Source organism: Zootoca vivipara, chromosome 3 (genome assembly GCF_963506605.1).
Source record: "Zootoca vivipara chromosome 3, rZooViv1.1, whole genome shotgun sequence".
In the NCBI taxonomy this organism is placed as follows: Eukaryota; Metazoa; Chordata; class Lepidosauria; order Squamata; family Lacertidae; genus Zootoca; species Zootoca vivipara.
Window position 1 is genome coordinate 76,159,184 of NC_083278.1, and position 26,352 is coordinate 76,185,535.

Genomic DNA, 26,352 nt, shown 5'->3' on the forward strand with positions numbered 1-26,352 from the left:
ATCCACCTTTGAGCTGACTTTGAAGATGGTTCAGAAACGGCAGGTGGTGCAGAATTTGGTTGGCGGCTAGATTGTTGACTAGGATTGGATAGTTGGAACATGCAATAATAATTCTGGCCCACGGTTGAGGTATTGAATGGGAAGCTGAATCTCAATGCCCCCAACCTTTGTCCAGCATGCTAACCATTTCAGTAAATTTCACTGTTGGAGAAATTGGGATCAGTCCCTCCAAAAGTACACTCTGGTGGTATAAATGCTGACAAGGATTTGAATCAAAACAAGGCCACTGAAAACAACAGGGCAGTATAAGTATTGTTGGTCAAACTCTTCTTGGTTATCTAAATTCATGTTTGTATGTGTGACACCACCACTTGGTTCTGCTTGAGGGCTGGCACATTTGCTTAAATGTAGTTACATAACTGAGAGCTTGGCATTCAGAGGGACACAATCTCCTAACCACTTTTATACAAGGGTGTGTTCCCCCAACACCTCATACAGCCCAAACAAATGATGGAATCTCAATCAATCAATCAATCAATTTCTATATTAATTTCTATTTACTTATTTATTTATTTCTCTCTCTTCCATATATTTTGTCTCCTCTCTCCTATTGTCTCTCTTAAAGCAGAGGTGAAGGATTTTTTCTGGATTTCACCCCACCCCATCCATTTTATTTTTTTATATACACATATCTCCTGTTGCAGAAGAAAGCTGCTTATCATAACATGCTTGATGTGCTGTGTGCAATTAGAAAGTAGGTGCATTTAATCATGTAGAGAGGTGACCTTTTCCTTAACGATAGCCTCGTTTCATGTCTCAAGTCTAATACGAGGAAAATTAGAGGTGTAATATAAAGAAATGTGGACATTTTCAACACAAGAGAGGAGCTGGTGGTGATTTCATTTTGTCAAAATCCATCAGTAAGTCTCCTGTGGAAGCTTATTGTCCCATAAATTCAGAGATAACTTTGTGTCTGCCCCCACATTGCAGCAATTCTAACAGCAGTATATTGCTTTGCCAGAGACATGAGAATGAGGCAGCCAGCTAATATGCAGGGCACATCTGTTTGATTAAAATCGTACTTCAGTAAAAAGGTTGGGGCTACTGAAAATCTGCACCAGCAACATTGTCTAGTATAGAGGGAAATGATTACACTTCTTGTCGTTTTCTTTTAAACATACAACAGGAAATGGAAGGTGACAGCCAGTTGGTATTCCTTCTGTTGCTTCTCATTAACTAAGTGCTTTGTTTCTGTCAATTTCATTCCATGGTTTAGATAGCAGAATGTTTTCTCTGCTTTTAACCTTAGAAGTACAACAGGACTAAACGACATTCCAGTCTATTACAAAAGTTATACACCAGCTGTGTAAATTCTTACCACAATTTCTTAACTATTCAAGGTTAAGCATTATTTAGAGCAGCCTTTCCCAACCTGGTGCCCTACAACTCCCATGATCCCTAGCTAACAGGAACAATGGTCAGGGATGATGGGAATTGTAGTCCAAAACATCTGGAGGGCTGAAGTTTGGGGATGCCTGGTCAAGGGTGTTGGGAGTTGTAGTCCAAAACATATTGGGGAGCAATAAGGTTGAGAGAGGCTGATTTAGAGGAAACACGGTGACCTGACCAAAGAAGTTAAAGCATTTCTTTATAACTTTATTACCTCATTTTCTTCTAATGTGTTGAAACATTTTATTGGGTCCATATCAAAAGATTGTGAGTTTGGTTCTCCTTTCTGATGAAGACATTGCCTAGTAATTTGGGGGTCATCTCTATTAAACTCCTGCCTGATGCTAAATATAGCTCATTGAAATCAAAGACTTTACTTGTAAATAAGGTTAGGGATGCTACTGTGATTGCTTACTTCCCCATCATTAAAAGAGCAATAATATAAAAATCTAGTGTGGTGAGAAGGTGTGGCGAATCTACATTTCATTTGCATTTTTTTGAGGTGATCAATATTGTTCCACCTCTCTCTGCTTCCTACAGACTTTCTATTTTAAAGCATTCTTGTTTTATCACAGAACTTAATCAAGCTAATAAGATGTTGAAGACTGGAAAGTATCCAATGTAATTCCAGTTTTCGCAAAGGGGTCCAGTAGGGATGCTGGAAATTCCATGCTTGTTAACTAGTGGAAAGTATTGTTAAAGGTGATTTAAGTAAGCATATAGAAATACAAGCCTTGCTGAAGCATGAGCCTCATGAACTATTAGAGTTCTTTGAGAATATCAACATGCATATGGATAGAGTTATTTTGGTTCATATAGTTAGTGTACTTGGACTTTCAAAAAGCTTTCCACAATGAACCTAATCAAAGACTCCTGAGAACCAGTCATGGAATGAGAGGAGAGCTCCTCTTGTGAATCAGGAATCGGTTAAATAGCAGAAAGCAGACAGTAAGAATAAATGGACAGTTCTCCAAATGGAGAGATGTAGGGAGTCCCTCAAGGATTGATACTGGGATCTGTGCTTTTTAACTTGTTGCTCAGATTCAGTTTTATATTTCAGCAGCAATTTATATAAATGTTGACAATGATATTGAAATTATTTTGTGACTGCCGTGAGATCTAAAGGGACTTGGGAAATGGCCAGTTCTGTTCTGATCTTCTCAGCCCAAGTGTGGATTACATGCATTAATAGTTTCCTTTTTGTTTTTGTTTCAGCCTTCATGCTTATACAAGACCAGCTTTCCAAAAGGGAGGGCTAGTACTTGATGCAGTTCCTTTTGGTGTTACCATCTAGACCACGTAAGTAATATTTTACATGTACATAATAGCCCTTTCTGAAAATCAAAGCACCCTTATCATGAACCCACAGAGGCAAGTGAGGTATCATGGGAGCAGGAGTAACTATGGTAATGGTAAAGTAACAACTTCAGTTTCTTGAAATTACCCCCCTCCCCCAAGCACAACCAGCAGCTTAGCAGCTGAGGTGACAGAATCTTAATGAACATTTCACCTGTTGAACGTTTCAGCTGCTCAAAAGTTTTGAAAATGCAGATCTTGAGACAAGAGGCTGCAAAAGTGTTCAAAATTGTATTTAATGTCATGTGCATTTGTCTTGTACTTTCTGTCCAGAGAACAATGAGTCCAGACTACTACTATGGTCAGTGGTACCAAAAGCCACTGAATTAATTGGGAAAATTGATAGGGCTTCAGACTTCACAATGCTAAGCAACAGATCTTTCCAGCCAAAATACTATGAAATTCCATATTTTTTGTTGCTAATATTTATATGCATGTGCCCCCATGTGGTGAAACTTTTGGTTTCATGAACTGGAAACATCTAGTGTCTTATATCTGTAGTTGCACACATTTTATTATGTAAAAAATTAAGCATACCAGTCCTACCCTTCTAATGAATGCAGAGGTTGTATACTTCATTTTTATATATATAAAAAGTAATGGTAGTTATGAAAGTAGCCTAAAGTGGTCAGTTGTCTCAAGTGTCTCAAGGAGTAGTTTAATAGGAAGAAATCTCAAATTATATATATATATATATATATATATATATATATATATATATATATATATATAATATGCAGTTTACTGTTGCCCCTTTGTGTGCATTTTAAATACTTTTGTATGTGATTCTTTTTCTTGTGGTTCTATTTGTAAAATGCCTAATAAAGGTTTGATAGTCAGTTAGTCAGTTGTCTAGCTACTGCCTTTGACAGAATTAAGGGCAATCCGAAGATACAGATGAAAAAAGAGTGAAACTGTTACGACTAAGCTGCACTGATATTCTCCCACGTTGATTGATTGCGTGGACTTCTGTCCTACCACTCATGCCCTGACCATATGGGACAAGAATAATAACAGAGAGAACAATTAAGGATCTAAGAGCAGCCATGCAACTATTTATTTTTAATGTGTCCTTAAACTGCTCTTAAAGAGAGTACGTGAGCACAGGCAAAATCTTGCCAGAGCAATGCTACCAAAGTGTGTTTTGAGATTTTCTTAATGGGAAATAATGTAACAAAAGTGTCAGAGCAAAACCTGATACACAGCACATTTTGTCAGTGTGTAAGCTAAACCTTCTTCTATCAAGACCAGTGCTAAGCTGCTCAAATGAATCCTGGAATGAGGCTTTACCCCCTGTTTCCACATACTGGAACTAGGACACAGAAGCTTGCACAGTGAAGCACAGCTGGTATCCCTAAATTACAGTTTTTGCATGCTGGCTGCAGTGTAATGTCTTTCTATTACACCATTGGGATTATTTTTCAATTCTAGTTTTAGAAGCAGAGCCATTGTCAATGTTCTGAGCCCATACATGTTACTCGCATGTGTATGTGGCTTTTCTTAAGCCATCTCCCCTCTCCCCCCCCCATCCACATTCAAATGGCAAATGTTTTGCAGTGCAACAACAGGATGATTCCCTTAGCCTAGTCAGCTGGTACATAGGCTCCACTCACCCACCAAACAGTTCCTTCATTCTTCTTGCCAGCTTTGTTCTCCAGGCCCTGAGTCCAACCGCCCCAATTTCTAACCACTTTCTGTGGCTTTAGGCTCTGGGTGTCTGTTGCTTTTTGAGTGGGGGCAAAATAGACAACACTGAAAGTTAATCCTGGAGATCGCCGATAAACCACCCGAGTCTCACCTAGCATGTGTGTTACAAGACAATGATCCGTACAGGACCCTGTTGGTTGCAAGGTTTTGGGTCTCAGTCCTAGTGTACAAGTAACGAGCCGGAATGCTCCTCCATGATTCTTGATACCCTAATATAGTTTCCTATATGTCTTATGTAAATACAAAATGATTCATCCAAGGTTCTTCCCCCCAAATGCTGTAGTGTAATCCCACAGATCTACTCTATTTATATGTTGGAAATTTGTATCTCTGTTTTTTACGTCTGATTTATTTTTGTGGTGTGGGCTTATAGCCAAATAAAGATTTATCTATCTATCTATCTATCTATCTGAAAGAAAGTAAAGGCATCTGTATGAAGACCAACTGCAGTTTTTTTCTTGGGAAGAATGGAACACAGTACTTATTTTTCCCCAGAACTTTTTCAGTGGTAGATTTGCTGTCCATGCATTCTTAGAACCTCAGGATTAACACTGCATGGAGAGCAGGTGAAATGTGCTTGCCCACTATCACATTCCCTGTTGACCCCAACCCATGCTTCCCACGCATTTCCCCTTTGGAAAGTTCAACATGCCCAAGATCTAAAACTGGTGAAATCTCTTGCATCCTGTTTTTAGCTGTTTGGATATGTCATGCTATCAATGAAATTTCACCTAGTGGGGACAGAGTTATGAGAAGTAAATGGAAGTAATTTAAAAGACTGTGCTCTTCCTGATTTATTAAAGAGCTTTATGTTTAATTTATAGAAAGGCTGCTGAGTGTCATCTTTAATTTTTATAGGGTAAAAAGTAGAACATAAAAAGTACAGTGTACTTGTAGCTGTTATACAATAGCACCTTTGTGCCTTAACAAAAATTGTAAGGACTGTAGGAAATGGGATTCTGAACCTATTTATTTGGAAACTAATGCTACAGATTTTAATGGCATATCTTCCAAGTAATGACTGATGATTCTATTTATGGCATCCATCTACAAGAAGGGTAGCCAATGCTGTGCGCTTTGTATGTTGTTGGCCTCCAACTCCTATCGACCCTGATAAGTTGCCAAATGACTGAAAGGTATCCTTTTGACCACTCTTTATTTAGTACTTTTGAGAGTGACTTATTTTGGAAGCCCATAATATTTGCACACTGCTTATCACATGAGCAAACTGGTTGAAGAGTGTCCATACTAGTGCTAGAAACTGCTAGAAATGTGTAGCCCTTACTCAGCTCAGCATTGGAACCTCAAATAATTTTCTTAAAATGTTGAAAATACATCTGCTTATGTTTAAAACTTTGTATTAGTAAATATTAGGTAAAGAAAACATCCGGTAGTAATCCTAAAGTAAGTATGTTTAAGAAATCAAACTACTAGTATGAAAATTAATATTTACTGTATGTATATTGTTGACTTAATATTATGTACAACTATTTTAAAAAAAACATACTGTTATTACTTTACAACATTTGTGTGCCACCCCTTAACATACATTTCTTTGGGTAGCTGACAATAAATATGTAAAAAAAAAGTTGTGTGTGTTTTTAAAGCAACATAAAACCATAACGGCCCTGAAGTTAAAGCACAGCTTTTAACAAAATACAGTATGTTTCATTTCTCGCTCATGGTTCATCATGTATGGTGCACCAATTTGCCAGCGCATCAGCTCTCATTGCATTGGATAACAGATAAGTAGAATTGTTTTGACATTCCAGGCTCCTTCTTACACACTCTCTGAAGTGCCTGAAATTTTAAGAGTCACCCTCGAGTAAAAGGTAAAGGTAAAGGGACCCCTGACCATTAGGTCCAGTCGTGACCGACTCTGGGGTTGCGCGCTCATCTCGTATTATTGGCCAAGGGAGCCGGCGTATAGCTTCCAGGTCATGTGGCCAGCATGACAAAGCCGCTTCTGGCAAACCAGAGCAGCACATGGAAATGCCATTTACCTTCCCGCTGTAGCGGTTCCTATTTATCTACTTGCATTTTGACGTGCTTTCAAACTGCTAGGTTGGCAGGAGCTGGGACCAAGCAACGGGAGCTCACCCCGTCACAGGGATTCGAACCGCCGACCTTCTGATCAGCAAGCCCTAGGCTCAGTGGTTTAACCACAGCGCCACCTGGGTCCCTCACCCTCGAGTACCCATGTGCTATTTTGTAAATCTTTCAAAACATAGATTGATACAAATGAAGGTTATATAAATAGAAATATCTGGCTTTTGCACATAACACAGCTAGAATTCAATTTTTTCTTGGAAGTATGTGAACAGTTTTTATCAACTTATTCAAGAATACGTTTCATACATTTTTATTTGAAAAAGTTTTGCCTAAAGGGACAGCAGCTATAATTTAAATTTAGTCTAAATGCAGAACAGTGAAGATTGAAGGATTTGTCCATTAAAAATATTATTCTAAAATGCAGTGGGTTTATTTCCAGCTCATTAACTTAACCTAGTATATTTGTATTACAGGATTCTTTAAAATTCTACATGATTAAAATATTGTAGTGTTCAATTTCTCCTTCTCCTCCAAAGGCTGTCCAGACAGAATGGAAATCTGTATTACATATATTTAATTATATTTTAACTTTTATTGCTAATCTTAATATTAAGGCATAAGCTAGCATTACACACACACACCTTCTGGATTTAGAAATTTTAAGAGGTTATAGCTAAACCTGAAATAAGTTCAGTGTCAATACAAAATCATCCAATGTAGAATGTTTATGATACTGCTGTTAAGAAGTCACTTTAATTTATAGATTCATTTCATGTGTAATACAAAAAGTAATGTCTCTGAAATTCGTATTTGTTAGCTTGAAGTATGAGTTTTGTTAGCCTGCGACACACATCTTAAAATTTACTTGAAAAGTTAACAACCTCGGAAGTCACTCACACCCCCATGTCACTCCTTTCTCTGTTGTTCTGATTGTGGTAGAAAGAAGAGAGGGAGGTCTCCCACTCCCTCTAGGATCGTTGTCAGACAGATTCCCTGGAAATGGGGTTACTTCAGCTTGACAGGCATCGGGGGGGGGGGAGAGGCAGGGGGGGCAAGTGACCTCCCTGCCTTCCTGCCTACTAATGTTGCTAACACCAGAACAGCAATTCAGATAAGGGGTGGAGGGAGGGTGTATTCAAACAAAAGAAGAAAATGAAGAGCAGGGATTTGGAGGATGACATGACAGGGTTGCATCAATGGAACCTTCCTTTTTGCCTCACTGTTTCACATTATTTATCAGAGGGGAAGGATGACAGGTAGAGTGGTTCCATCAGTGTTCAGATACCACCCTGGAAGAGGGAACTTGAGCGTTACCCTGTCAGTGGCCAAGGTGTGTTACTTCGGAAGTTGACCTGGTCACTAATATTAAAATAAAGAAGGCAATGGATTTTGTGGGAATTTCTGCTTTAAAAGGAAGTGGCATATGCCCGCTCTGCCCAGGGCGGGCACGCTCCCGAGGGGAGGGGGCGGCAAGTGAAGGGGGAAGGGGGGGATGCCGTCAGCAAAGCGGTGCAGCTCCCCCCTTCCCCCAATGGCTTGGGGTATGCTTGGGAGTCGCGGGTGGGCGGCACACCAAATGTCACCCCACCACACACCCTTTCCTCTGCCCCTGGCAAGGGCAACCTTTCAACTTTAATAGTGGCCATGATGGTCTGCCAGTAGTGCGTCCTCTTCCAATCTCTCTCTCTCTCTCTCTCTCTCTCTCTCTCTCTCTCTCTCACACACACACACACACACAGAGAGAGAGAGAGAGAGAGAGCGCTTTCTGCAATTCCTTGCTTGTTTCAACTTGTGATATATTTTTCTGTATAGTATTTGTTTCCAAATCACTTGATGGATCTAATATTTCCAGTAGCTTATATTCCAGCAATAAACACATTTTGCTATTCCATAAGTAGGGAAAGTGTTTAGTCAATCTTATTTCTGTATTTTGAAACCATAATTAGTTTTACCCTAGAGGTCCTCTGAGAGAACAAAACTATAGTTTTTGAAGCTCTACTTGTTAATAGTGAGGAAATTATTTTCATGGAACACACTCAATGCTTATGACCTGTGTTTTGACCCTCATCAGATGCAGCATTTTAATACAGACAGCAAAGGATTTTTTATTTTTTATTTTTTTAGAACTGACACCAAAGGAAGAAAATAAATGATTCAAGTCGTGACATGTAAAAGTAACATTTTCCCCTGTTAGTTTCATTTATCTTGTTTCTCCATCACATTATTAGCAAAACTACCAATATACTTGGGGCTATTTTTTCCTAAAAGGTAGGGGGAATAAGGAAAGGAGTAATACAAGCTATAGCATTGCTATTGCTTCATTGGATGCAGATGTAAGGTAGAATAATACTGTTACACTATACCACACAAGGACGCGGGTGGCGCTGTGGGTTAAACCACAGAGCCTAGGGCTTGCCGATCAGAATGTCGGCGGTTCGAATCCCCACGATGGGGTGAGCGCCTGTTGCTCGGTCCCTGCTCCTGCCAACCTAGAAGTTCAAAAGAATGTCAAAGTGCAAGTAGATAAATAGGTACCACTACAGGTAAATGGTGTTTCCGTGTGTTGCTCTGGTTCGCCAGAAGCGGCTTTGTCATGCTGGCCACATGACCTGGAAGCTGTATGCTGGCTCCTTTGGCCAATAACAAGAGATGAGCGCCACAACCCCAGAGTCGGTCATGACTGGACCTAATGGTCAGGGGTCCCTTTACTTTTATCTTTACTATACCACACAAACTTTCCACAAAAGATTAGAAAGCAAAAGTTAACATAATTTGGAAAAAAACTACTCCAGCAGATCGACCTTTTTATTTTTTTTGCATGTTATCAGATGTTGATAGTAGAATTATGGGTGTTAACTGGTCATGGTTCGTGGGTATTTTAAAAGGAACATATTGAAGGGTTTCTGTGTCTTTAGATGATGGAAAGCACAGCGATGGGTATCTAAGTCATGGCCATTCCTTCTATGAAATGGGGGGGGGGTCCCTAGTTTATCCAAGATGTGGATTACTTTGGGTTTATTTTACAGAATGACAATAAAATAGCAGGTGCCTGCTAAAAAAAAACCCCTCCTACATGGATGAAAGGACTGCAGCCAATCCTCAGACTATGATCCTTTCTAGCAGGCTTTAGAAAGATGGCCTATCTTGGCAACCTCCTAACTTGGAAAAGTCACTTACCAGCACATTGTTAAATACTAATCTTGTTGTTGTTGTTTAGTCGTTTAGTCGTGTCCGACTCTTCGGGACCCCATGGACCATAGCACGCCAGGCACTCCTGTCTCGCACTGCCTCCCGCAGTTTGGTCAAACTCATGTTCGTAGCTTCGAGAACACTGTCCAACCATCTCGTCCTCTGTCGTCCCCTTCTCCTAGTGCCCTCAATCTTTCCCAACATCAGGGTCTTTTCCAAGGATTCTTCTCTTCTCATGAGGTGGCCACAGTATTGGAGCCTCAGCTTCACGATCTGTCCTTCCAGGGAGCACTCTAATCTTGCATTCAGTTAAATGGTGCCTGTCTATGACAGTACAAAATCACAAGAGATAGTAACAGATGTTCCATAGGACAGGCCTCGCCACTCTGTTTTGCGTGGCTATACCAGGTTTGAGAAGGATGCTGCTAGTCACAATGGCTATACACTCCCTCAAGACTCATAGCCAGTATGCTTCTGAATAACAGTTGCTGGGGATCACAGGTGGCGATCAGACCCTCTAAGTGTCGCTTTTTTCCAGGGGCATCCCTGATTTAAAGAAGGAACCCTGGTTTCTGATTTGATCCCTGGAATCTCCTGCTTTTCCTTAGGATGTCCCTATTTTCATTGGAGAAATGTTGGAGGGTATGGAGTTATCCGAACCCTGAGCCATCTGAAGACACCCCTGTATTAAATGTATTATAATAATAATAATAATAATAATAATAATAATAATATATTATTATTATTATTATTATTATTATTATTATTATTATTATTTATACCCCGCCCATCTGGCTGGGTTTCCTCAGCCACTCTGGGCGGCTTCCAACAGAAAATAAAACACAGTAATCTATTAAACATTAAAAGCCTCCCTGAACAGGGCTGCCTTCAGATGTCTTCTAAAAGTCTGGTAGTTGTTTTCCTCTTTGACATCTGTTGGGAGGGCGTTCCACAGGGCAGGCGCCACCACCGAGAAGGCCCTCTGCCTAGTTCCCTGCAACTTGGCTTCTCGCAATGAGGGAACCACCAGAAGGCCCTTGGTGCTGGACCTCAGTGTCCGGGCGGAATGATGGAGGTGGAGACGCTCCTTCAGGTATACTGGACCGAGGCCATTTAGGGCTTTAAAGGTCAGCACCAACACTTTGAATTGTGCTCGGAAACATACTGGGAGCCAATGTAGATCTTTCAAGACCGGTGTTATGTGGTCTCGGCGGCCGCTCCCTGTCACCAGTCTAGCTGCCGCATTCTGGATTAGTTGTAGTTTCCGAGTCACCTTCAAAGGTAGCCCCACGTAGAGCGCATTGCAGTAGTCCAAGCGGGAGATAACTAGAGCATGCACCACTCTGGCTAGACCAGGCATGTCAAACCTGCGGCCCTCCAGATGTTTTGGACTACAATTCCCATCTTCCCCAACCACTGGTCCTGCTAGCTAGGGATCATGGGAGTTGTAGGCCAAAACATCTGGAGGGCCGCAGGTTTGACATGCCTGGGCTAGACAGTCTGCAGGCAGGTAGGGTCTCAGCCTGCATACCGGATGGAGCTGATAGACAGCTGCCCTGGACACAGAATTGACCTGTGCCTCCATGGACAGCTCCATGGACAGAATGACTCCCAGGCTGCGCACCTGGTCCTTCAGGGGCACAGTTACCCCATTCAGGACCAGGGAGTCCTGCACACCTGCCCGCCTCCTGTCCCCCACGAACAGTACTTCTGTCTTGTCAGGATTCAACCTCAATCTGTTAGCCGCCATCCATCCTCCAACCGCCTCCAGGCACTCACACAGGACCTTCACTGCCTTCACCGGTTCTGATTTGAAAGAGAGGAAGAGCTGGGTATCATCCGCATACTGATGAACACCCAGCCCAAACCCCCTGATGATCTCTCCCAGTGGCTGCATGTAGATGTTAAAAAGCATGGGGGAGAGGACAGAACCCTGAGGCACCCCACAAGTGAGAGGCCAGGGGTCTGAACATTCATCCCCCACCACCACTTTCTGAACATGGCCCAGGAGGAAGGAGCTGAACCACTGTATAACAGTGCCCCCAGCTCCCAAACCCTCTAGACCAGGCATGTCAAACCTTCGGCCCTCCAGATGTTTTGGCCTACAACTCCCATGATCCCTAGCTAGCAGGACCAGTGGTTGGGGAAGATGGGAATTGTGGTCCAAAACATCTGGAGGGCCGCAGGTTTGACATGCCTGCTCTAGACAGTCCAGAAGGATGTTATGGTTGATGATGTCAAAAGCCGCTGAGAGATCCAGCAGGACTAGGAAACAGCTCTCACCTTTGTCCCTAGCCCGCCGAAGATCATCAACCAGTGAGACCAGGGCAGTTTCAGTCCCATGATGAGGCCTGAATCCCGACTGGAAGGGATCCAAATTGTCCGCTTCTTCCAGGCGTGCCTGGAGTTGTTCAGCCACCACTCGCTCAATCACCTTGCCCAAGAATGGAAGATTTGAGACTGGGCGATAGTTGGCCATATTAACCGCATCTAAAGATGGTTTTTTAAGAAGCAGTTTAATGACCGCCTCTTTCAGCGGGTCTGGGAATACTCCCTCATAGAGGGAAGCATTTACCACCCCGCGGAGCCCATCACCCAGCCCTTCCCGGCTCGCTTTTATTAGCCAGGATGGGCAAGGGTCAAGGAGACAGGTGGTTGGTTTCACTCGTCCAAGCAGCCTGTCCACATCCTCGGAGGTAACAGATTGAAATTGATCCCATGAAACATGACTAGACATGTTTAATGTTTTGTTATATTGTTATATATGTTGGAAGCTGCCCAGGTGCTGGGGCAACCCCAATAAGATGTGAGGGGTATAAATAGTAAAATTATCATTATGGAATGGGACGTCCCTATTTTCATCAGAGAAATGTTAAAGGGTATGGGAGAGAGTGCTGCTGTGCTCAGATTCTGTTTGCTGGCAGTTGGTTTGCCACTGTGAGAACAGGATGTTGGACCAGATGCTTCTTTCTTCTGATCCAGCAGCGCTCTTACTGGGTCCCGAATACTTGTTTAAATCTTTCATTTGTGCCTTGTTTTGAAGAATGGGAACACATGTTTTATTTGGGGAGTTCTCGGGAAGCAGCAGGTCATGTTGTGTGTTCTTGTGGTAGATAAGAATAGCAGTCAGGTGTCATATAGCCGTCATAATGAAAAAGAACTTATATGACTTGGGCAGTGGGCCAGTTTAATGGTAATGTTGAAGTAATTGGTCCTGTTTGAATTTCTTTAGGACTCCTTCCTGTGGATCCATATTACAATGGTGTCATACATTGTACATAAAAAAGGAACTTTGGGATAGCGATGAGGGAGTATTGCTTGGAATCATTCATAGATATGTTAGCATACTATGGAAGTGGGCAAAATGTTACTAATCTGGAGGCATCTTTTCCCCCTGAGCAAACTGAGGTACCTGGAGCAACATATTAACTACATTTACACTTTACATAACAATAAACTACAGTAAATTCAACAATTTGAACACACCCTACATTCCAGTGGAAGATCTTTTATGGACAATCTGCATTTCATGGAAGATTGTTCATCTTTAATATTTTCACTGAGAAATTCCCAAAAAGTAACCAAAGAGCCATAGTAAAGAAGTGAAAGTTAGCCAATAAGAGAAGGGAACAGATCTTTTAAAAATGTAAAATAATGTAAAGCTGAAAATTGTAAAGTTTACAGGTGAGGCTTGTGCCTGAAACAATTTGTCATAAACAAGAGTGGGGGGTAGAAACCCTTTCATTGCAAATAAAATCTAATAAAATACATATGTATTGGACATGACCTCAACTTGTTAAAAATTTCATTTCTGACTATATATGAGAATCTGCAATACTAAGCCACAGTGAGTTTAGTTTACCTCATCATGATGAAAACATGCATTGGTATTCTCAGCTATTAAGTCTGTGCTTCCACAAAGTCTGGTACCAAAGACCTGCCGATTTACTTCTTAAAGCTATGAATTCTTATTTTTAAACCTCTAGTTATTGCTTTAAAGAATGTTTCATCTACTGACCATACTCTTACAAATGCATTTTCCAGGAGCTGAAGGATTGCTAGCAAGGTATTTCCTGAAGAATGCAAACTATTCCTGATGTGTTACTAGTTTATACCTAATCAGTACTTAAAACACTTGAGACAAAAATGATTGTACAGCTTTCAGTTTCAACATCATCAAACATGTGTATACAACTTCCAGCTTTTTGTTGAATTAAACTGAAGTGTGTTGAATTAAATTAGAATGTTTTGAATGTTAAATCTTTGGATTATCAAATGTTTACAATTTTCACATCATAATCCTTTGTTGGTTAACAAGCAATTCATTTAGAATAACTAGCCTCCTGCAGCCAAAGCTTTGGCTGGCTACTTCTTCACAATATTTGGAATTCATCCAAATATTCAAGCTCCTCACTGCCTCATAGAACTCCTTAATCTGAGGTCCCACAATTTCCATCATGTGTCTTTCATTTGCGCTCCTCTAGTTGCATTTAGTGTGGGTAGGTAAGTAGAGGAGTGCATAGCCAGCAGCTGGAAGCATGTTGTGTAGTGAGCACTTAACTAACCACCTGCTATTATTGGTCAACTTGGGAGGTCGCTGCATGGTTTTGTGCAACCAAGGCCTGGTAGGTGCCACCTTCTGAATGCTGGCACCTGCCAAGTAGCACATCATGGATTCCCTTTATAGGAAGATGGCTATTTGCTGTGTTGTTTTTCTATAAAAAGAGGTGCTGGAACTCACCATGAATGCCTCCATTGTTCTGTTATAATGGCAATGGTGCCCACCTGAGAGGTGCCAGAACTGAGTTCTGGCGAGCTCCAGCTGAAGAAAGCCCTGGCTGTTTGCCTCCTATCATGCCAGCTTGGGTGATATAGTTTATCTAGGGTGGAGCTTATCTAATGCTGAATCTTGAGAATTACTTCCTGATAAGGAAGTGAGAAAACCTGGCAGTGGTGGGTGGCTGCTTTTGGCACGCGTTCATTGACTCTGTGTTCTCATCTAATCTTGCTTGACTGCAGTGATGCAACATCAACTTACCTGTTTTCCTTTGAAAAGGTGAACAGGGTAGGCACAGATGTGCACATGCGTGTCACTGCAGGATGAACAAATTGCCCTCTGGAGTGAGCACACCCATCTGTTGGTGGATCTGAGTCTGTGGCAAGTGGTAGTGATTTGAAGGCAACACCACATTTACTCACCCTGATCCTTGGAAGTGAGCACCACCACTTCCTTGTTGCAGATAGGTTAAACAGATAACATTTTTGGGGGGATAAATAAGATCCCTTCTACTTTCAACGTATAAAGCCCTCCATGGCTTGAGAACTCAATACCTAATGCTCCTTTTTGTATGCATCTATCTCCATACTTCAGGATTATCTACAGGCACCCTTATTGGTGTGCCGCCTCAAGCTCAAATTCAGAGGGTGGCCACAAGAGAAAGTGTTTTTTTGTGTGTAAAGGATCCCAGCTGTGGAATGTGCTCTCCAGGGGAGCTTGCCTGGGACACCACCCTTTTGGCACCAGTCTAAGTCCCCCCCCCCCGTTTTCTCAGGTCTTTTGACATCTTGCTTTTAGTAAATAGGATATGTCTGGTGGCTTTAAGTGCCTGTCTTAGATAATCATTTCACTTCTTGTGCTCTTTATCATATTTTATTGTTCTGGTCTTTTGTATGATTTTGTACGCTTGTTGAATTTTTTTAAAAAAGATTATTGTGGATTTTCATTTATACCATCATCTTGCTGTTATGTTTTATTTTTCTGTCTTGATGCCTGGATAATTTATTTTATGAGGAGTCTCAGAAGCACAGAAATAATACAGTAATTAATTTTCTCCCTCTTCAAATGGATTGATTCCCATAAATCACATTTTCACAAGTCTGCATTCCATCTGTCCATTTTCTTGATGGAATGAAAAGCAATCAACTGCAACGATCTGCAAGCTTCTTCAAATAAAGGTCTAGGTGACATCCTGAAATTAAAGCTCAGGGAAACTTTCTATTGCAGTGGAGCTTCAATTGGTTTAAGCTGGCATGCAGAGCAAAATCCAGGAAGAGCAACTTCTTCTGAAATTGGCATTATGTTATTTGTTGTACTTATATTTATTATGCAGTTTTAATTATATATATTTTTTCGGGATTGTAGTTTATTGATATTTGCCAGCTGACCTGGGAAAATATTTGTGAAAAGTGGTGTATTTATATTTAAATACATATTTTCCATGATGGTTATGTATTGTCAGCACACATGATGCTTTACTGCTAAACATAAGCCAAAAAAGATGCTGCTAGGAGGAAGGGTGGTGTGGGTGGAAGCAGAAGCCAGAAAATAGCGGAGATGTGAAAATGCAGTTGCACTTTGATTTCAGTTAGGTGAAGTCTCAGTTCTGCTCTGAATGTGATATCGGGCTTATTGCCAAATGTGATGGGGCAAGTCCAGCTATTTAAAATGTGACAGCTACTAGAAGCATGCAGCCAAAAGTTGGACTAATTGGTACGAATCAGTATGCATAATCCAACCTCACTCTCATCCTGCTCCCTCCCTTTCTAAGGTAGTCTGTTCACAGTGCTACAATGTTAGTAAAAACCACACCATCGGGAACAATGGAAACAATGGGAAAGGGTTGAGCAAAGAAATGTAATCACAATGACTTGTGTATACTCTGGGTGGTGTTGGGTAGAAGTGACTGGACATATGGAACTGAATAAGGAACAAGTCATTGGAAAACCCCTGCAGGAGCCAGCTCACATGGCAGATAAGGCATTGGGCTGGATCTTTAGTTGAGCAGGTGCTTGTTAAAAGGGGTCCAGGAGTGGTCACTCTGTCCAGGAGCTCACACAGGGGCTGATGGGCCAAACCCCCTTGCAGAAATGGTGGCCGTGGCATCAGGTCCGTGTCAGGGGTGACTTCCCAGCACAGGGTCAACCCCACTGGGTTCCGATCAGCCAGCATTCAGGCAGCTTGATACATGCCCAATGCCTTGGCCAAACCTTCTCACACCTGCAATCAATAAAGTATACCCAATGCCAATCTCTTGTGTTCATTTCTATGGTCTACCCCACACTAGGCTGCAGGCATCATCACACACCCCTGACGGCAACTGGAACCAGAGTGCAGCCTGTGCATTGCAGGCAAGCGGGATTTGGTTAGATAAGGGAAACGAGGAAATCTGGGGTTGTGAGATCAGGAGCCAAAGGCCACAGGTTTCCCTTGAAGAATTGCATGGAAGTGTGATTCTGCAAGGTGGAGAGAGGAAATAGAATTTTTATCCTGGAACGCGAGAAGTCTGGCTAGAATCCTGAACAGAAGATTCTACACTGCAATGTTTTGTTGCAGACCCACTTTTAGATAGATAGAGTAATAACCTGTCCATAAAAGAAGGTTCATCTAGCATTTTGCCCTTTTATACTCTACTCCTCCTTTCTGTTTCATAATACAGTAACTCTTCCATGGAGAGTGTCTTTTGGGTGTTCTCCTTATTAGTCTCAGTGCCAAGGTGTCATATATCCTTTATCTCTTTCATAAGACAGAGATCTTTGTACTTTCTTACTTTGTTTCTTTTTACACTTAGGGGCAGGGAAGCTTCTCTGACCATTTCTATTTCTGCTTGGTGCCAAATGGATTTCTGTTAGAGGAAAATTAGTAATACTTTCCTAATGAGTGGATAAGAAAATCAGGGATTGATATTGGGCAGCTGAGTTTCAATTGCCTTTATAAGTATATCCCAAAAGTGTTTTTCTGAGTTCAACACTGAACATTTAATTTCTAGAACTGTCACAGAACAAGGCCTGCTTGACTGACTGACTGAATGCCTAAGGAAACATTCTTATGGACTTTTATCTCATCCGGAACTCACCGGAACTCGGTTCCGGCACCTCTCAGGTGGGCACCATTGCCATTATAAGAGAAAAGGGGAAGTGTTCATGGTGAGTTCCAGCACCTCTTTTTTCTAGAAAAATAGCCCTGCTTATGGGCATACTTTTGGGGAATCACTTGATATGTATCCGTTTCTCACTAGGTGCCAATACAGTGGTACCTCGGTTTATGAACACAATTGGTTCCGGAAGTCTGTTCATAAACTGAAGCGTTCATAAACTGAAGCGAACTTTCCCATTGAAAGTAATGGAAAGTGGATTAATCCATTCTAGATGGTCCACGGGGTACTTAAACTGAAGCGTTCATAAACTGAAGCGAACTTTCCCATTGAAAGTAATGGAAAGTGGATTAATCCGTTCCAGATGGGTCCGCGGAGTACTTAAACTGAAGCGTTCATAAACTGAAGCATGGGTGTAATTGGTTCTGGAAGTCTGTTCATAAACTGAAGCGTTCATAAACTGAAGCAAACTTTCCCATTGAAAGTAATGGAAAATGAATTAATCCGTTCCAGATGGGTCCGCGGCGTTCATAAACCGAAAATTCATAAACCGAGGTGTTCATAAACCGAGGTTCCACTGTAGTTAAATTACATTTGAATGAGCTACAGTGATTCAAATTTTGTTGCAATTGTAGTTTTTCTTTAAGAGCATAGCTTGGTACTATGTGTCGAACTTCAATGCTGATCTTTTACTCCCATAACTCCAGAAGGGCTCAATATTGTTATTGCACCTGCTTTTCATCCCCTGTAAGTCAATTTCACAGCCCATTTGTGAAGCCTTAAGGTGAAATGGTGACTGTCTCCCACTAAATTCATGGCAAATCAGAGTCTGACTCTCTGAGATCAGAGACTAAGCAATCTTATTATATCTGCCAGGATTTTCGGGATGTTCTTTTCGGAAGAAAGTTCAGAAGCTGGAGAAAGGTAAAAACAAAATCCATATATTGATATATGAAGCTTGATCTTGATGGGACTAGCATCTTGCCTCATCATTATTTTTGTTACGTGCTTGAGAGATTCACAAAAGTCTTAAAGGAGTTATTCTATGTGTGTGTCACAACTTGACCAATTATTGTAACACAAGAGATCTTTTTAAACTCCAGAAGGTAGAGAGAGGACAAACTTGGCATAAAATGCAAAGTTATCATACTTTCCCATGAAAGTTAATTTGATTCACTTATTACAAGATTTAAAGTATGAAAATATTTCACTAGTAAAGGAAGAAAGTGAAGCAATAACTTCATAGTTCAAATTATGTTTTGCAGAGAGAACTCTCTGAGGTTACTTCATATCTGTCTTTGATAGGGTTATTGTGTGACAACTATCAGCAAAGCTGTTAAACCCTCAGATATTGATTGAATTATCTGTCCTTTTTGAAAGCTTTAAACCTTTCTTATTTGTGCCACAGACTTTGTTTTCTAACTCTGCATGCTAGAATCTTGTTTTACTTCTTGGATATCTTATATAAAAATGTGAACACATCCCTGAGAGTAAGCCTTTCAGCCAAAACTCCCCCACATCTTCAAAGCTCAAAATACCCATAGATGTCTCCTCCATTCTCAAGAGACATTCTCTGAACTGCCTTCTCCATTAACCATTCTGATAAATCTTTAAATCTGGGTGCGCACTTGTGTAATACTTAATCATGCATTTTTGGACGGATTAGAAAAGTTTAGAAAAGGAGGGTAGTTTAATTATTTTCATTTTTTATTTGTATAAAATAAATTGAATCTTGTCAGGCTTCAACATTTCCCTTCCGGGGGGTGGGGTGGGGAGAATCCAGTAAGTAGGCTAAACCATAAACTTAATGGAGAAAAGATTGACTTCAGATAATATATCACTCAAGATTTTTTTTTCCTAAGCAATTTATTCTTCCTCTATCTGAAAAGGGGGAGGTGAGAAAAAAGTTTCTTGCAAGGGAGAAATAGAATTTACATACAGAAGCATGAATATTTTAAACACAGACTTTAAAATCTTAACTTCTTTAATATTTTCAGTTTTACATATCAGACAAACCATCAGTTGTAATTCTAACTTCATTTAGAGAGGGAATAATGCAACGGGGAATTTATACAGTAATGCTGTCTGCCTTGGCTCAAACAGATGTTTGAAGTGTTTGTAACAACAACAGAAAACACATTAAAGCTGTAGCTGTTTGTATGAGACTTTTAAAAAGAATCTTAGTTGCCGCTATGCTTGTCTGTGGAAATATAGTGCAGAGCAGAAACAACGAAACCCTGCGTCCAAGTGTATCCTTGCTCCTGTACTGCATCACTCCTTCAGAGCCTGGCCTCAGTCTGAGCAAGTCATCCTTCTGGCCATGCTTCTACCCACTGCCCCCCAGCTGGAGATATGAGAAAGAACCCCAGCGAAGAGCCTGCCTCTGCTCCACCAAATACTGCTGGCACTCTGCTGTTTTCTGTTTGAGTCCGTGAGCCCTGACTGTCTTTATACATGTTGAAATGCAGGGGGAGAGGTGGGGGTGCAACCAGCCAGTTCCACCTGCAAATTGTGTTGGTGGAGAAGGCAGCATATATTGCCCTGGTCCAAAAGTAATAACTTTGCTATGTAACACACCCATTGAACTATCAGGTCAATCAAAGGAGGCACCATTTTTTTCCTCCTGGCCCCACTAGGCAACCACATGCTATGGCATCAGGGTGGATGGAGGAGTGTGAGACCCGTTGAAGCAATAATGTATAATCAAGGCAGGGCTGGATTAAATATCCAAGCCGCCTGCCTTTTTCAAACTGACCAATCCTTTTCCTGGGTGTGACCTTCCTATTGGAATGCATCCACTCTTCCCAGACCCAAAAAGCCTTGCAACAGGTGCTTGGCGAAGGACTGTTTTATTTCCATGTGATGTAAATAATTGTACCATGAGCTGTGCCTATTTTACAATCATTAAAATGCCCAGGCTCTAAGGGAGACATCATAGTTTGAAGCACTTTGCTGAAGTATTGATAAACTACCATCAGTATGCAGTTCACTCTTAGGAATTGCTTTGGGGCACCTATTTCAACTGAAAAGCACGCTGTCAAACAAAATCGCTTATGGAATTTTCTATTGTTTCTTTTATAACCCACTATTGTGAAGAAAAGGTTTTTTCCCCCAAGCTTGGATTTAATAACTGCAACCCAGTTCCGAGTTATTAATGGATTTATAAGATTACTGATTCCCAGGTGAACAGTGGGGGGGGGGGCTCTCCTATTTGCTTTTTAGGAACCTGATATTACTTTTGTTCCTGTGATATGCCCTACCTTTTTTCCTCATATTTATTTCAGAAAATAGGACTTGGTTGAAGAAAATTGGTGATTTTATGCCTTTTCCCATGAAAATATATATATAAATTTACAAAGTACAAATAGCAATGCCATAAAAGGCAGAGCAGAAATATTTCAAGAACCCAAAACAGTGCAACTCCTGCAATCCATCAAAACTTCCAAAGGAGGAATTTGAATGTTGAGTGACAGAATTCTACAACTCACATGCCCAGCACCTAGTTGGAGGTGCCCTCTTGCCTTAGATCAGTGATGGTCAAACTCGTCCCTCCAGCTGTTTTGGGACTACAACTCCCATCATCCCTAGCTAACAGGACCAGTGGTCAGGGATGATGGGAATTGTAGTCCCAAAACAGCTGCGGGGCCAAGTTGGCCATCACTGCCTTAGATGAACCTTTTGCTCATGGAAGGACCTCCCTGTAGCCAAAACAATGTATTCATTCCTTACAGGCCAGAGGATAGGCTCAGATGACAGGTGCACTTCGCTCGTGAATATAGTGGCCTGGTTGTTAGCCGCACAACACACAGTTGCAAACAGTGCATGTCATGGTGAACATCACAAAATGGAAAGTATGGGTTAAAATACTTCACTTTTTTGCCTAAATCCTTGAATGTTCTGTTTGAACAACCTGCCTACATTGCAGCATAAGCACAAGAGCCTATTTCATGTTGTCTTGCAGTACATTATGCCCTTGGAGCAACTTGATGTTAAAGGTAGTATAGGTGTTTAGAGGGGAGAGTTTAGATTCCCATTTCCCCACTTCCTCTCCAGCAGTCTTCTGTTCCTGTACTTTCAGCACTTAAAATCAGATGGAGGTGACACAGCACTGAATCAGTATCTATTAAGATGGCCAGTAACTGACTCCATTATGGCCTTTCAGACATGGCTTTGTGGAGACGGGTTGAATCTGTCAACCACTTTCTTTGGATCTCAAGCTCTCTTAAGGAGTTGTTCAAAACTGGAAATTTGTTGTTCAGTTGGTTTAAGAGTAGAAATAACCTCACTGGTTGTCTTGCAAAATGTGTTCTCTCTTTTTAAGGCTCTGAGATTTACGAGTTAATTAGGCACCTCTTTGCTGCCTAAATTGGCTTTTCATATCTAAGGTTTAATGATCCAAATCAAAACAATAGTGCCAGCACATGGCTTTTTAATTTTTACCCAAATCATTCTTACGTTTTTTGGAATGTTTTTAATCCTCCAGTCACTTGGTTCACCCTGAAAGCTTGGCTTGCATGTATGAAGTCTGTGGGAAAAAGAATTATCTTAATTTTTCATTCAATAAACCTCTCAATGCGAAATCAACATTTCATTACCACCTTTATTTAAAATTAAGATTAATGTTTTAACATGCCTACATACATTCAAGAGTATATTTTCTCTGGATTTCTTGGCATGAACCATAGTCGCATTTTTCTTTTATGTCTGTCGTTCTTTTCCTTAGGAAGTAACATGCTAGTAGCTGTTTACAAAAATAATAACTTGATTTGAATAAAAATAGTAGTAATAATAATTTCTATATTTATCGAGGTGGAGACGTGAGTATGGAAGGAAAGAGATGGCAACCATAGATGATAATTTAGGTTTCTAGCTAGTTGTTTCAACTTCTTTTCTTTTCTTTTCTCCTGGACAGTGAATTAGTAGAAATAACTGATTTATTGTCCAATTTGTTGCCCAATGTATTTGCTTGTTGAGAAAGTTATCATTTTGACACATGAACGCTTCTGCACAGAAAACTATTTTAGTACATCCTTTTGCCACAAAAGATTGCTCAGCTTTGGCACCATTTAAAGAAAGGATTTCTTTACTGTGTAATCCTAGTCAAACAAGACAGCGTGTAATGAATGTGGTGATGTCCTACTAATCAGATTTGGTTATGTGATGATATCGCTAAAGGCAAATTAAACTGTCTCTTTGCCCTCACTTTGAGTCACGTGCACCGCCTTGCTCCCATGATAGAGGGGACCCAGGGTCGTGTGACATCAGTGCATTGTGCGTGCATGATCCACAGTGTGCTGGCGTTACATGTGCACACCTGGCAGTACGCATGTGTGGCCGCTGCAGAAGTTGGGGGCGGCCCTCTGGATTAGAACTTTGTGGGGGCCACCCCCCAATACTTGGCACCCCTGCTATGACTAGCTGGAGGGAAAGTGTATACCCAATTCTCTTTTTAGTTCTTGTTTTTAATGGGCGCCGAAACCCATATCTTGATGAAAGTGCTATGGATGCCAGTACAAAATGGCTGTCATGGGCGGCAGCAAAAAAATAACAAATAAAAATATGATGGTACTCTGTATTAGTGAGTTTGGTCACAACCCCGTTACCACCACTGTATATACTGTTTGCTAGGGCAACCTTGCTGATGCTGGTGGTCTTGCTGTCAGGGTATTTGCTTTTCGCTTTTGCCTGTATGCATCACCGCACCACAATATTTTGCCCCAATCCAATTCTAATCATACATACAGTGGTACCTCGGTTTAAGTACACAATTGGTTCCGGAAGTCTGTACTTAATCTGAAGCGAGCTTTCCCATTGAAAGCAATGGAAAGTGGATTAATCCGTTCCAGATGGGTCTGCGGAGTACTCAACCTGAAAGTACTCAAACCGAAGCGTACTTGAACCGAGGTATGACTGTAGTTCCACGTGATGAGCTGGGACAGAATAGAATATGCTTCAATTTAAAAGTAAAGTTGTGTAGATAGATGACACCTGCACATCCAGATGTGGATGTTATCAATTGTCCTACACTGACTTTGCATGATGGCTTGTAAGAGTTTGTAAATGGTCATCTCATTCACTATACCTAGTCAACCCCAGTAAATGCAACAAGCTCCAGAGTTCCTCCTGTTATTGTAGCTAGGGATGTAGTAGCGATGCAATGTGCTTCTGATAACTTCTGAGCATCTAGGAAATGAGGTTGTCCTCTACCACCCTCTGCACCCCTGGAGCTAGGGACCAGAACAGTGAATTTCTCCTGAAGGATTCTGGCAACTACACATTTTGGGTTCACTAACAAAATACTAAGAACTTTGGGAGACAATACCCAACACACTGTACAGGTTCCGCATGAATCACAAGACCTAAAATAAAGATGTAAAAAAAAACAGCAACAACTGCCCGCAACCACCTTCCACCACACCCCAGCCCAAGGGTCTGTCCATCATCCTCAGCTTTTGTAGCTGGAGTCAGTCTTAGCCCTGCCCTCCCAGGCCAAGTGGGAAAAGGACAGAAAGGCAGGAAGCAGATCTTCCAGGACTCACAGCCAAGGTGGTCTCTGGTCTTTCAGCAGCCTCAGCTTTCAGTATACACTGATACTTCTGAATATTATATTAAAGATTATGGCTATATCATATTTCTTATCTGCTGATAATCTGACTTGAATGTATTGGGGACTTTGATCTTTGTGAATTCCAAGCTAAATTGACCTGAGTTACTCCTTCTCAGCTAATGTGTGGGTTGAAACATAGTTATCCAGTAGTTGTTTACTTCCTGACTCTTCCAATGCAGATCTGAGCTCAAAACCAGAGAAAGTACATCCAGAATGCATATTTGGGGGTGGGGGGGGGGAACTATTTAGAAATGTGTATTTTGAAAGTAATTTTCTTTAAATACTATCTGAATGCATATTTCTCTGTAGATAATTGTTGATTGAAAAGGACATTTAATGCAGAGATTTCCATGGTAGGGGAAGCACATTTTTCCAGTTCTCAATGAGCAGTGCATTTTCTGGGGAAATGCCAGCAGATCCTTGCCCAAAGTAGCACATCAGTTACAGTAGATAGTACAGAAGAGTATTACAAATCTTATTAGAGAATAATATTATCATAGAAAAATCTTATTTCCATCTTTAAGAAGACAGAAATCATGATTAGAAATCTGTATGAAATCCAGAATAATGCAGATTGAAGGTATGATTAGTAATCTGGTAGCAGGTGCATTTGCAATAAATAGGGAAAAAATATTTTGAGTTGACGGAGAATTGTATATTAATTTAAAAGGAAGGAGGCATTGCAAATTCTGAAATGCTCATGAAGTTGTTTAAATTGTTCAAGCTAAACTAGATTGTTAGAGGTCTTGCCACTCCCTAGTTCTTTAAACTAGCACTGCACTGCAATTGTCCTCCCCTTTTAATAACAGTAATAGCATTAATAACTATTTCCTGTTTGTGGATTGTGGCTCAGAGTACTGTAATTCTTTTTACTTCTTGACTTCCAATATTTGCAGTTTGTTTCATGCAGAGCTATTTGCAAACTGTTGCCAGATTAGACTTGAAGTAAGCTGATTTTTATCAAGCCCTGGGTAATTCTGACCATTTCATCTGACAATTTTAGTACTGTACCATGGCAGCTGACCTGTGTAAGTGAAGGATTAGAGTAGCATCAGTATACTGATAAATATTTTTTGGAAGCATTGTTTCAACATGTGCTCATTAAAGGTAAGAGAAAAATCTATTGCCTTTTGTGTTTCAAACAAAAGATTTACCGAGGTCTGTAGGCATTTTTAGTTTTGTTATACTTAAACAAGGAGGCTTTAAAATAATGGGGGTGTTACATAGCAAAGTTATTACTGTGATGCCCTTCGCATTAACGATTAAGAAAAGTATGAGTATCTGTCATAGGTTTCTTTGAATAAACTGCTAGATTACTGCTATTTAAACATTAAATGTGTGTTAAAACAAAACACAATATGTATGCTACATGCTTTCCATTTAGCTTTACAGTGTCATTTTTCTTTTAATATTGTTGTTGAAAGAGAGCACTGTATTTTCCTTAGGACAGTTAGTGTTTGATTAGGAGTAGATAATCCTCCGTACAAGTCAATAAGCCTGAGAGGGATTTCAGCAGACTGTTGTTAACCCAAAATCTTCTCTTTGCCTGTTTTTTTCTCTTTGGTTTCCCTTACTCACTTTTCCTAGTCAGAAATGGTTTCACATTCCAATAAAGAGAGACTCTGCTTTGATTGAAATGGTGTTCTTATTGGACAACTGATTCGGTTTGCCTGGCGTAGTAACATAGAGAAGATAGAGGTAGCTCTATCCATCATCCTCTGGCACCACATTTTGAGAAGCAAAAGAGATGGTGTCACAATATTTTTATGCATTCATAGAGAGCTGTTTTTGTACTTGTTTTTTTCCCTTTCAAAACTTCTCCTGGATGAAGTTTAATTTTGAAATCCTTGTATCTGAAGAAGTGTGCATGCACACTAAAGCTCATACCAAAATAAAAACTTAGTTGGTCTTTAAGGTGCTACTGAAGGAATTTTTTTCTATTTTGCTTTGAAATCCTTGTTTTTTTAGAATAACTGAAATGATAACATTGTAGAAAAATGTAATGCCACAGGTTGTAGTTAGTCCCTGTGGTTACTTTATGCAATTTAGCAGAGAACACAGAAGATGTAACTTCTGCATATGTTTTGTTTCCTATTAACATTTTGTGCCACAGTTAATAAT

The 26,352-nt window shown here is 40.7% G+C and overlaps 1 protein-coding gene across 4 annotated transcripts in view; it reads left to right on the forward strand.

Moving 5' to 3' along the window:
- Nucleotides 1-26,352, forward strand: part of CHRM3 (cholinergic receptor muscarinic 3) — a 226,054-nt gene that overhangs the window by 117,312 nt on the left and 82,390 nt on the right. For 2 of the 4 annotated variants that reach the window (XM_035108374.2, XM_060272871.1), the window contains exon 3: nt 2,665-2,748. The gene's annotated coding sequence lies outside the window, so the exon portion shown is untranslated. Of the gene's footprint in view, nt 1-2,664; nt 2,749-17,519; nt 17,677-18,500; nt 18,549-26,352 lie in introns of all 4 variants that reach the window. The other 2 variants (XM_060272870.1, XM_035108375.2) reach the window with 2 other exon arrangements.